Source organism: Orycteropus afer, unplaced genomic scaffold, assembly GCF_000298275.1.
Source record: "Orycteropus afer afer isolate SDZICR_OR568_19922 unplaced genomic scaffold, OryAfe1.0 scaffold00157, whole genome shotgun sequence".
NCBI lineage: Eukaryota > Metazoa > Chordata > Mammalia > Tubulidentata > Orycteropodidae > Orycteropus > Orycteropus afer.
This window is the reverse complement of record NW_006921744.1, coordinates 578,060-592,343: the sequence shown is the minus strand read 5'-3', so window position 1 is coordinate 592,343 and position 14,284 is coordinate 578,060.

Genomic DNA, 14,284 nt, shown 5'->3' with positions numbered 1-14,284 from the left:
ATCCTACTTCCGTAGTGATACTGCCTCGGAAACCCAAGGAGGGGTCGCTATGAGTCGGGGCCGACTCGACGGCACATAACAACAACAACAACACATGCTCTTCAGCCATACCCTGGTCACCCCAAGTTTCAACCATATAAAAGAATAATGTCAAATTTGCAAAATGATTCTTAAATTCCAAAATAAATAAATAAAATTAAAGCACTTACACCTACACTGAAGATACCTAATAGAGGTTTCTCTATTTTCAGAAACAGAATAAATGATGATTTTAGTTGTTGTTATAATTAGGTGCTGCTGTCAAGTTGTCTCTGACTCAAAGTGACCCTATGCACAACAGAATTAAACACTGCCCGGTCCTGTACCAGCTCCACAACCCCTGCTATACTTGAGCCAATCGCCGCAGCCACTGTGTCAATTCATCTTGTTGAGGGCCTTTCCCTCCTTCATCGACCCTCCACTTTACCAAGCATGACATCCTTCCCAAGGGAATGAGCCTTTCTGATAACACAACCATAGGTGAGAGGAAGTGTGGCCATTCTCACTTCCAACGAGCATTCCGGTTGCACTTCCTCCAGGACAGATTTGTTAGATCTTTTAGCAGTCCATGGCACTTCCAGCATTCTTTGCCAACACCACGACTCAAAAGCATTGATTCTTGTTCAGTCTTCCTCATTCATTGTCCGCCTCTCACATGCATATGAGGCAAATGAAAATACCATAGCTGTGTCAGGCGTACCTTAGTCCTCAAGGAGACATCTTTGCTGAAAAGCATTTGAAAGAGGTCCTTTGCATCTGAATTGCCCAATGCTATATGTTGTCTGATGTCCTGACTGCTGCTTCCATTGGTGTCGATTGTAGAAACAAACAATGTTAAGTTTTTAACAACTTCAATCTTTTCTCTATTCATCATGATATTGCTTATTGGTCCAGTTGTAAGGCTTTTTGTTTTCTTTATATTGAGATGTAATCCATACTGCAGACTGTATTCTTCAATCTTCATCAGTAAATGCCTCAAGTCATCCTCACGTTCAGCAAGCAAAGTTGTATTGTCTGTGTATTGCAGGTTGTTAATGATTCTTCCTACAATCCTGATGCCACATTCTTCTTCATATAGTCCAGCTGCTTGGACTATGTGCTCAGCAAACAGATTGAATAAGTATGGTGAAAGGATACAACCTTGATGCACTTCTTGGTTTTAAACTATGCAGTGTCCCCTTGTTCTGTTTGAACGACAGCTTCCTGGTCTCTGTACAAGTTCCTCATGAGTACAATTAAGTGTTCTGGAATTCCCATTCTTCTCGATGTTACCCATAATTCTGTTATGATCCACACAGTTGAATGCTTTTGCATAGCCAATAAAACACAAGTAAACATCTTTCTGGTATTCTTTGCTTTGAGCCAAGATCCATCTGACATCAGCAATGATACCCCTCATTCCACATCCTCCTCTGAATCCAGCTTGCACTTCTGGAAGTTCTCTGTCAATATACTGCTGCAATCATTTTTGAATTATCTTCAGTAAGATTTTACTTGCACACATTATCAATGATATTGTTAGATAATTTCCACATTCTGTTGATCACCTTTCTTTAGAATGGGTACAAATACGGATCTCTTCCAGTCAGTTGGCCAGGTAGCTGTCTTCCAAATCTCTTGGCATAGCCAAGTGAATGCCTCCAGCAGGGCATCTGTTCGTTGAGACATCTCAGTGGGTATTCTGACAATTCCTGAAGCCTTGTTCTTTGCCACTTCCTTCAGTGAAGCTTTGACTTCTTCCTTCAATACCACCAGTTCTTTATCATATGCCACCTTCTGAAATGGATGAAGATCGACCAGGTCTTTTTAGTACAGTGACTTTGTGTATTCCTTCCATCTTCTTTTGATGCTTCCTGCATCATTCCATCATTCAGTATTTTGCCCATAGAATCTTTCAATAAAGATTAAGCAACATAAGGCTTAATTTTTTCCTCAGTTCTTTCAGCTTGAGAAATACTGAGCATGTATCTTCCCTTTTGGTTTTCTAACTCCAGGTCTTTGCACATTTCATTATAGTAATTCGCTTTGTCTGCTTAAGCTTCTCTTTGAAATCTTCTCTTCAACTCTTTTATCTTGTCATTTCTTCCATATGCTTTAGCTACTCTCCACTCAAGGGCAAGTTTCAGCATCTCTTCTGACATCCTTTTTGGTCTTGTCTTTCTTTCTTGTCTTTTTAATAACCTCTTGCTTTCTTCATGTATGATGTTCTTGATGTCATCCCGTAATTCTTCTGGTTTTCGGTTTTAGTGTTCAATGCATCAAATCTATTTTTTATTGTTGTTGTTGTTGTTGTTGTTATGTGCCGTCAAGTCAAACCCGACTCATAGCAACCCCTCCTTGGGTTTCCGAGGCAGTATCACTACGGAAGTAGGATTGCCCAACCTTCCTTAGTTTTTTTAATTTTAACCTTGATTTTTCTCTCTTGAATTTATTTTTATTATTATTTTTTTAATTGTGCTTTAGGTGCAAGTTTACAAAGCAGAATTTGTTTTACATTCAACATTTCACATACATTTAGCTTCACTCCCCATTTCCATCCCCAACCCTAACTCAGTCTCCTCCCCTCCCTGCCCAGTAACTGCCCCACCACACCACGGCCCCTCATAGTTATGCACTCTTGTGTGTCCTGTGTGTGTCCTGCATTTCTTCCATGCAAATGTTGCCCCTCTGGTGCCCTGTGGTCGATTGCTCCAAGGGATGCATCTCCATACAGTATGTGGGTGCGTCACCCTGGGTTGAGTGATCTGCATGTACATCTTGTTTACTATTGGGCTGAGAGCTAGCCCCTGGGAGTGACTTTTAGTTTAGGCCCAGAATGTGTCCCAGGGCCATAGTATTGAGGGTCTCACCAGACTCCATCCGACCAGTAATTCTCATTATTGTGTTTTTGGATTTTGTTCCACATTTTTCCCCCCACTCTATCCAGGATCTCCAGTGTTGATCCTTTCCTGAGTGGCTGGCATTGGTAGCTGGGCACCATCTAGTTATTCTGGTCTTGAGGTCCATCATGTCCTAGGGCTGATTGCTTCCAAATGCCCTTGAGTTTTTGCACTCTTCTTTGCTTCCGATGATGTTGTTGTTGTTGTTGTTGTTATGTGCCGTCGAGTCGGCCCCGACTCATAGCGACCCCTCCTTGGGTTTCCGAGGCAGTATCACTATGGAAGTAGGATTGCCCAACCTTCCTTCCGAGGAGTGGCTGGTGGTTTAGCTGCATCTTAGATGTCTGCTTGAAAACTTCTAAGACCCCAGTTGCTACTCACCAATGTAAGATGAGGAACAAGACTTCTATGTATTTTGCTATGCCAATTGAGTCCGGTGTCCCCAGTACTATGGTCCTGAGTTGGTAGATATGTTGGATCTCTCTCCCATAGTATCTGGCTGTCTATGCAGGATTATTCTATGTCTGTCTTCTTTTGTTTCTGTAAGGAATGCAGGTATTTTGTATCACTAGTATCTGTGCAAGATTAGCCTGCACTGAGTCTATCCTTGGTCTAGAATATAATCCTATTCACTGACCCCATCTGATCTTCTCAGATGTTTATGTGTTTATCTGTAGCCTGCTATTTGGTGTTAATGGTAATGCAGTATTGTGGATATACTGGTTGGTTTTAGCATCTGTCGTCTATATCTTATGTGCACAATTCAGTGTCCTCCTTTTTCCTAATGTTATCATGGTGGTCACAGAGTCTGTCTATATCATTCCTCCCTTACCCATGTCAGTGTGTGGCCCCCAACTAGCCTGAAATTAATCCCTCCCCTTCCCTCTCCACCCCAGTAACCTACAAAGTGAGTTCCCTTTCTTAAGCAAACCCTTCTTTGTCTTTTTATAGTAATGGGCTCAAATCTATTCTTTAGATGGTCTCTAAATTCAGGAGGGATATATTCAAGGTCATATTTTTGGCTCTCATGGACTTGTTTAATTGTCTTCAACTTCAAGTTGAATTTGCATATGAGCAGTTGATGGTCTGTACCACAAGCAGCTCCTGGCCTGGTTTTGGCTAAAGATACTGAGCTTTTCCATCACCTCTTTCCACAGATGTAGTCAATCTGATTCCTATGTACTCCATCTGGTAAAGTCATGTATATAGTCACCATTTGTGTTGTTGAAAAAAGGTATTTGCAATGATTTAAGTCGCTGGTCTTGCAAAATTCTATCATGCAATCTCCAGCGTTATTTCTGTCACAAAGTCCAAGTTTTCCAACTACCGGTGATTCTTCTTTGTTTCCAACTTTTGCATTCCAGTCACCAGTGATAATTAACACATCTTGATTGTATGTTCGGTCAATTTCAGACTGCAGAAGTTGATAAAAATCTTCAGTTTCCTCTTTGGCTTTGGTGGTTGGTGCATAAATTTGAATAGTAGTAGTAACTGGTTTTCCTTGTAGGCATATGGATGTTATCCTATCACTGAAAGCACTGTACATCAGGGCAGATCTTGAAACATCCTTTGTAATAATGAATGCCATGCCATTCCTCTTCAAATTGTTATTTCAGGCATAGTAGCTCATATGGTTATCTGATTCAAAATGGTCAAGACTGGTGCATTTCAGCTCACTAATGCCTAGGATATCAATCTTTATGCATTTCATTTCATTTCATTTCTGACAACTTCCAATTTTCCTAGATTCATACTTCATACATTCCATACTCTGATTATTAATGGATGTTTGCAGCTGTTTCTCAATTTGAGTCATGCCATGTCAGTAAATGGAGGTCCCAAGAGCTTTACTTTATCCGTATCATTAAGGTCAGTTCTACTCTGAGGAGGCAGCTCTTACCCAGTCTTATTTTGAGTTCCTTCCAACCTAAGGGGCTTGTCTTCCTGCACTGTATCAGACAATGTTTCCGGGCTATTCATAAAGTTGCCTAGTGATATATCAGACAATGTTTCTATGCTATTCAGAAGGTTTTCCCTGGCAAATTCTTTGAGAAATGGATGGCCTCTTCCTTCTTCCTAGTCTGTCTCAATCTGTAAGGTGCGTTGAAACTTGTGCACCATGTGCAACCCTGCTGGCATTCCAAACAGCCGTGGTATAGCCTCAAGCCTCAGAGCAACACGCAAGCCACCACAGTAGGACAAACTGACAGACAAGTTTGTCTCCCTTAGCTGTTTGAAACTTCTCTGCCCTGCCCTGACCTGGATCCCACGGCTCTGTCTCATCCCTGGCTTTTCCCTCCTTCCTGCCTCTTGGGGTGGGGCCTGTCATCTCCTCCCCTTACCTGGATACCACAGCTCCAACTAATCCACAGCTTTTCCCCCTGCTACCAACCCCCGCCTCCTGGGGTGGGGTGGCGCCTGTTGTCTCGAAGATTTTAGTTATCAGTTTGAATTGCTAAGCTGCCTTGTAATAGGAATAATTAATGTTGTTTATTTATACTCAGTAAGACATCTTACAAAAAAAAGCACTACTGGATGATAATGTACATGAAATAATACATTTTAATGTTTCTTCTGACATTGAACCCAGGTATCAAAAAGTTTGGGGATGTCACAAAGAACAATACAATGATGGTCCTTGACTCTGAGGAGCGTAAGGTCTAACAGAAAGCCAGATCCTAAGTAACTGGAAATCTAGAATGATAATAGAAGTGGAATAACTAAACAAACTATAAGATATTACCAGTAATATAGTATATAGTTGTGATATAGTCATGATACATGTTAATAAACAAAAAATATGTATTAAACAGTTGTAACTATAAGAAAATTATATATCTGAAATCCCAGAAACTAAATTCTCTATTCTAGCAGATTATAAAATGTAAACATTTCCTTAGTGAAGAGCACCCAATTTCCCTCAAGAACACGTTTTTCAGAGCTTTCTTCCTTTTCTTTTACCAACTGGAGTTCTAATTTGAGCACAAAAGATTTAAGGGTATGCTTTTCCATTTTTATGACATTGTATTTCAGTTCTAGGAAAACTTTCAAACAGAACAGTTCTAAGCAGGGACAGATTACCCAATAAGCAAGGTAAGCACATACTGTCCAGAGCCAATATCCACAGATGCCAAGCAGACAGGACACAAGGAGAAGCCACAGTGGAAAAAGTGTTAGGGCACAACGTGAAATTGATACCCTCAGCATGCAATAAATGACTCAAGAATCAATTCATTATCCTTTTTATGTATAGAAGTAGATATTGTTCAGCAGCCTTAATTGTGACGAAATTACTTAAGAATTTATAAGAGCAAAGAAATGTTTTAATTACAACATGTCAGAGATGAAAGGTACCTAAATATAAAATATAGTAATTTGTTGTAATATTTGTTTCCTGATTATTAAATTTTCTTTTATGGTATCTTTTCAACTGTTCATTTATAATTTAAGCATTTATTATGAAACAGACATCAAAATTGAAAAATGAGCCATTTAATGCAAAATTGGTGAGTCAATTCTTCACTGTAGGAGATTAATAGAATTTTACATTGACTGTTGAAACAACTAAGTTCACTGACTCATTTTCTTTGCTGTAGAATATGTGGAATATTCTTTTAGTAGAAAATGTGGTACACTCACTCCTCAGTTACCAACAAGGTTAGGTTTGCATTATGTGAAAATTGGAGTTATGCAAAAATGGATAAGCACATTTTATCACAAAATAGCTGATGGCTATATCATTATTTAACTGCCAAATTACATCTTGACATAACTGTCAAACCACTGAAAATCATGGCCCAGCCAAGCTGACATAACCTTAACCATAAAGGTCATCATTCTCACCTTGCATTTTGATGTTCACTACTGTCAAATGTACATGGTTAATGGGCAAATAGTTGCATAGTACAATTTTTATTATTGTCAAAAATATGAAATGTCAGATAATGAGATTGTTAATAAGTGAGTAGTAATATAGTAAAAATCTTAGTATACCACATCCACTAAAAATTTTATAATCTAATTCATCTCATTTTGCTAAAATGATACATACCACTTTTGCATTCACTTGCTATTATAGTCACATTTTAAAACAGAAGTGGATAGCTAAGATACATACATACACACACACACACACACACACATATATAAACAAACCAAACTCACTGCCATCAAGTTGACTGCAACTCACAGTGACCCCTCCTTGGGTTTTCGAGGTGGTATCTCTACGGAAGTAGATTGCTCAATCTTTCTTCTGAGGAGTGGCTGGTGGGTTTGAACTGCTAGCCTTCTGGTTAGCAGTCAAATGCCTTAGGCAGTACGCCACCAGAGCTCCCATATATATGTACACACACAAAAAATGTACACTCACACACATACATACACACACACGTTGTTGTCAGGTGCCGTCAAGTTGTCTCCAACTCACAGTGACCCTATGTACAACAGAATGAAACATTGCCCAGTTCTGTGCCAGCCCCACAATCCTTGCTATACCTGAGCCCATCATTGTAGCCACTGCGTCAATCCATCTTGTTGAGGGCCTTCCCCTTTTTCACTGACCCTCCACTTTACCAAGCATAATATCCTTTCCCATGGAAAGGTCTGTTCATACAACATGACCAAAGTAGGTGAGATAAAGTCTGGCCATTCTCATTTCCAAGAGCACTCCAGCTGTACTTTTTCCAGGACAGATTTGTGAGTTCTTTTAGCAGTATATGGTACCTTCCACATTCTTTGCTAACATCACAACTCAAAAGCATTGAATCCTGTTCAGTCCTTCTTATTCACTGTACCGCTCTCACATGTGTACGAGGTGATTGAAAATACCATGGCTTGTATCAGGCGCACCTTAGTCTTCAAGGAGATATCTTTGCTCTTCAGCATTTGAAAGAGGTCTTTTCCAACAGATTTGCCCAGTGCTATATGTCGTCTGATATCTTGACTGTTGCTTCCATTGGTGTTGGATTGTAGAACCAAGTAATATGAAGTCTTTGACAACTTCAACCTTCTCTCCATTTATCGTGATGCTGCTTATTGGTCCAGCTGTAAGGATCTTTGTTTTCTTTATATTGAGGTACAACTTATACCACAGACTGTAGTCTTCACTCTTCATCAGTAAATGCTTCAAGTCACATATATACATACATATGCACATACATACCACATATTCTATTTGAATGCATGAGTAAGCAGAGGAGGGAGCAGCACAGATTATCAGTGTTTAGGTCCCTCACATGCTTCAAACCAGCCCTGGTTCTAGGGTTTTAGGTAAATTTTGGGGGGTATAACTTTACAACTTACCATGTCATACATCTGCGCTACAGCAAAAGCAATTTTAACAACTTCTCAAGTTTCAGAAGAGCCAAATGTTGTCAGATAATCTCTCCCATACTTACTCTGATGAGCTTTTTGAGACTGAGCCTCTGATTTAGACACCAAATGTATCTCCCAGGCCGAGACAAGCCACTAAGTTAGTTTTTATTAAAATCTAGTTTGAGGCTGATTTTATTTTGAAATGATTTCATACATTCTATGGGGTAAGTACTGCAAACAGAAAGCAAAATTTCAGTCAGGTGTAGAGACACTGAGGCCGTTATGGCAGCAGCTCCTAAAACAGTTGTCATTCACTTTTCTTTTCTGTAAGCTTACTTACTACAAGAATAAAAGGGAAAGAAAGTCTTGGATGCTTGGCAAGTTCTACAATGACTAAGGGGCTCCAAGAACATGGCATTCTCCAAAACAGTTTATTGCTACCCTTCATAAAGATATAGCTGAAAGCCATCTATACAGATGATTGAAGGTAACCTTCCGACCTTCATTTAAAGAACAGCAAGACTATTGTAGAATTTCCTAATACTGATTGTGACTTCCCTTTTGCCTCATCATTTGTTCAAATTAATCATTCAATTAAGAAGTGAAAGTAAGGTCCTATAACTGCCAACTCCCAATTGTCAGTAAGTTGTTTGACTTGAAGCACAACCTATAGCAATGGCCTCAGAAGCATTTCTTTAGCCCACTACTCAAAGGATTGCTTTTCAAGAAGAGTGAAGAAAATAGACACATGGAAACAATCAGTCCAAGGGAATAGTGTACCATAAGAAACTCAACCTACACAACCCTGAGGCCAGAACTAGATGGTGCCTGGCTACCACTGCCAACCACTTGGAAAGGGATCATAATTGGAGATACTAGGCAGAGTGGGAGAAAATTGTGGAACGAAACCCAAATCATAAAAAAGACCAGGCTGGGAGGGGAGCTGTTGCATTGTGGTAACTGTGGTCAATGTCATGAGACAAAGTATATGTGAACCGCTGTATGGAAAGTGAATTTGCTCTGTAAACCTTCACCCAAATCACCCAAAAAAAAAAAAAAAAAAACCAGGCTTACTGGTCTGATAGAGTGGTGAAATTCTTGAGACTATCGCCTCCAGTTACCCTGATGGTCTGGAATTGAACTCTTTCTCATCGCTTAACCTTCAGCCAAATAATAGGCCTACGAGGTAAACAACTACACCAGGTGCACTCCTTAGAACAATCAACCAAGCATGGGAGATCAGAAGGGCAGCATCTGTGCAAGGACAAAGCTCAGAAGACAGGAATGCATAGGAAAGAAGGACACAGGGAAAAGGTAACCACAGGGAGGAAGTGGGGGAAGAAAACAACAACAGACTGTTTTTATTTCATTGCACAGAAACTTTAGGCAATTCTAGGACATAGGGAATCTGACACCTCATTACAAGTGAAGAAATAATTCTACTGATGTCATGTGCTCAGGTTAGACAAGCAAATAACCCAAGTGGCAATAGTATTAGCAGCAAAAAAATAACATAACCAGGGTTGTGAAGCTATGATCTTATAAAAGTTTTACTTTTGCAGGACAATTCTATTTTCAAAACTCAGAAAAGAAACCTTCACAGTGATTAGAAATAATGTTCTTCTACAGTTTTGATCTTTGAATATACCCAATACATCCTTGCCATTAAGTCAACTCTGACTCACAGTAACCCTGTTAAATAGAGTAGAATTGCCCCACTGGGTTTCCAAGGCTATAATCTTTATGGAAGCAGATTGCCACATCCTTCTGCAAAACAAAGTGTTGGTGGGTTTGAACTGTTGACTTTTCTGTTAGCAGCTAAGTGCTTAACCACTGTGCCACGAGGACTCCTCATCAAACACAAAGGCTTCACGAAACAGACAAAATTAATTTAAAAAAAAAAAAAGGGGGGGTAAAACCGAACTCAACCCACTCCCATCAAGTCAATTCTGACTCAACAACCCTATGAGGCCAGAGGGTTTCCAAGGCTATAAATCTTTATGGAAGCAGAGTGCCTCATCTTTCTCCTACAAAGTGGCTAGTGGGTTTGAACCACTGACCTTTAGGTTAGCAGCCAAATGCTTTAACAACTATATCACCAGAGTTCCAGGTAAACAAATAAGAATATAATAATTTGTTTTTATTTTTCTAATGAAATCAAGGCTGCAATTGAGGGGCCCAAGTTCAAACCTACTTTTGGTACCACGAACCTCACATATGTAGATATCTCAAAAGTGATTTCTTAAGAGCCAAGACACCAACAGATATATACACACCCATGTTCATTACAGCACTATTCACAATAGCAAAAACATGGCAACAACCTAAATGCCCACCAATGGAAGACTGGATCAACAAACTATGGTAAATAAATAATGGAATACTATGCAATGTTATCCATTATGCTATACTGCCTTTTGTATTTGCTTTTGTACCAGGGAGCTCTGGTAGCATAGTGGCTAAGACACTTGCCTGTTAACCAGACGGCTGGCGGTTCAAACCCACCAGCCACTCCTCGGAAGGAAGGTTGGGCAATCCTACTTCCATAGTGATCTGCCTCGGGAACCCAAGGAGGGGTCGCTATGAGTCGGGGCCGACTCGATGGCAAACAACAACAACAACAACATGCAATGTTAAAGAACAATGATAAATCTGCAAAACATCTCATAAATATGAACCTAGAGGACACTATGCTGAGTGAAATTAATCAATCATAAAAGGATAAATTTTATATGAGACCACTATTATAAAAAGTTAAGAAAAGGGTTCACAAAAAAATCAATATCCTTTACGGTTACCAGGGGGGAGAATCAGGAGCTCTGGTAGCAGCACAGTGCCTAAGGCACCTGACAGCTAACTAGAAGGTTGGAGGTTCAAACCCACCAGCCACTCCTCGGAAGGAAGATGGGGCAATCTACTTCCGTAGCGATACTGCCTCAGAAACCCAAGGAGGGGTCGTTATGAGTCGGATCCAACTTCACAGCACATAACAATAACAATAACAACAGGGGTGAGAGGGGAAGGGTGTATAAACCACTAACTAGGAGTTGACATATACTAACTTGGATAAAGAGGAAGGAATAAAAAATTAAAGTAAATAAATAAAATAATAATGTAACAAGATCTGAGGGAAGAGGAAGAATGAGCTACTTATTCCCCCTGACTCTCCCAACTTTCTCTGGTATGGGATGGCTAAGCTCCTTGATCTTAAGGCCTCAAGTCCGATGAAGGAGCCCTGAAAAATAAGAAAGTAAAAATGGCAGGGAGTGTGTGCTTGTGCACTGAGAATCCATGAAAGGTCTCTGTTTTCCAGTTTAATTTTCCCCAAATATATCTGGTGGAAACATGCAAAAAAAAAAAAAAAGTGATTTCTTCTGCTCCTCCCCAGCTACATGAAAAGTGTCAATTGTGCCTTGCCATGGCCTAAATCCAAACTAAAATTCCAGCCAGACAGCCGGATTCACATTATTCATTCAACAATGTTTACTGATTGTCCTCTAGGTAAACAGGACACAGAGCCAACACCACCCCCAGCAGAACTTACATGAAGGAAATATAGATACAGAAACAGATGATCGTATCAATGAGGTTAGTGCTCTCACGTGGACATTCAGATATCCAAAATGAGAAAGAATCAACTACCTGAATAGCAGGCAAGCACCTGGAACAGTGATCATATGCCAGGTAAAGGTCTGGAGAAAAAAGACAGAGAACTCGGCAAGGTGAAGGGATGTAAGGAAATTTGCTGTAGCTCACAGGATAAAAGCAGAGATGACAGGAAAGACAAGGAAAGAAAGGCTGGGGTCAAATTACATGTCCACACCAAAAAATTTCGGCATTAGTCAAAGAGCAATATGTAATCAATGAAATCAATGAAGGGTTTTAAGCGGGGAAGTGGTGTGATCCAATGTATGTTTGGCTGAATGCAGAAACTGGATTGGGGTGAACAGGCAATGCACAGAGGGTGCCTAAAGTGGTTACAGTAATCCAGGAGAGAAAAGATGAAAGTCTTCATGAGGGATATGGAAATGAAGAAAACTTGTTAAGTGACAGACTCAGAAAGATTCTGTGATTGACCGAATGGAGGAGGAGGGAAGCTAGATAAGGGAAAAGGATGAGCAAAGGATTAGACCAAGAAGCTTAGCTTGAACAACTGGTCCATGGTAACACCACTCACTATAACAGAACACGACAGGTTCTAATGGAGATGAGGAGTTTGACTTTGGGCATTTTAAGATCTAGGTACCTGTGGAATATCAAAGTGGGTATGCCCAACAAATAGACTTATAAATCTGAAGCTTTAGAAATGGATCGAGATTAGAGACTTGGAAACTGGGCATGGGAAAATCACCCAGGAAAAAGTGTATAGAGTAAGAAGAGAAGAGGATTTTAGAGAGAACCCTAAGAAACTCCCAATAGTATTGGGACAAAGCACACTCTAAAGAGACCATGAAGGAACAGACAGGAACAGGTAGGAAGAAAACCAGAAAACTATAGTGGCAGGGACACTTAGGGATATGTACACTACTAGAAGAAGGTAGTGTCAACACCTAATGCTGCTGAGAGATCTAACAAGATAAGGACTGAAAAAGTCCATAACATTTTTTTTTCTTTTAGTGAAGATACACACAGCAAATTATATATTTATTCAACAAATTATATATTAATTCAATTTCTATTCAACAAGGAGAATTATTGTGACCTTAATAAGAAGTAGTTCAGTGAGGTTATGAACAGAAAGAGCCAGACTGCAGGAGGTGGACTGTGTGGAAGGTGAGAAAAAGGAAGCAATGAGTACAGATAGTGTGTTCATGAAGTCTGACTGTGAAATTAAAAAAAAAAAGACAAATAGGGTAGCAATCACAGAATGGCATGGAATTGAAAAATAAATTTTGGAGTGGTCTTTTCATTTTAAACATGTTAGAGGCTTGAATATGTTTATGGAAACACACCAGTAGAGAGAGAAAGGTAAAAGACAGAGGAGAGGATATAATAAAAAATAAGATTCTTGAGGAGGCAAGCAGAGAATGGGATCTGAAGCTGTAGACAGGGGGAAAGTCACACCTTCCACTTTAGCACAAGAGAAGGAAATATTGAACACGGATGAATGTCAATTTGTTGGGCACTGCTTCTACTACTTCTCCCTCATCGTCTGGCAATGGTTTGAAAGCATTCATTTTCATCGAATCATCTTCTGTTAATTGCTCTGGTGTAGTGCTTATTAGCCCCTGAATTTCCCCAAGATCCATATCTTGAAAAAAACACCATGTATAAGTGGACCTGTGCTGTTCAAACCCATGTTGTTCAAGAGTAAAAAATAAAGTAAAAATGTAATAGTAAATGTAGTAAAAATATAGAGGTTATATGGATCCTAAACCAAAAAACAAACTCACTGTTGTTGAGTCAGTTCGACTCACAGTGACCTCTCCTTGGGTTTCTGAGGTGGTATCTGTACGGAAGTAAATTCCTTCAATCTTCCTTCCGAGGAATGGGTGGTGGGTTTGAACCACCAGCCTTCTGGTTAGCAGCCATTTGAATTCTTGTTATCCAAACTCTTACCTGAACTCAAGAAGTTGTTGTTGTTGTTGTTGTCAATGTTGTTATGTGCTGTCAAGTCATCTCTGACTCAAAGCAACCTTATGTACAACAGAATGAAACACTGCCTGGTCCTATGCCAGCCTCACTATCCCTACTATACCTGAGCCCATCGCTGCAGCTACCATGTCAATCTATATCATTGAGGGTCTTCCTCTCTTTCACTGACCCTCCACTTTACCAAGCATGACATCCTTCTCCAGAGAACAGTCCCCTCTGACAACTTGACCAAAGTAGGTGAAGTCTGGCCATTCTCGCTTCCAAAGAGCATTCTGGCTGCACCTCTTCCAGGATAGATCTGTTAGTCCTTTTAGCAGTCCACGGTACTTTCAGCATTCTTTGCCAACACCACAACTCAAAAGCATCAACTCTTCTTCGATCTTCCTTATTCACTGTCCAGCTCTCACATGCATGTGAGGGCGACTGAAAATATTATGGCCTGGGTTAGGCGCATCCTA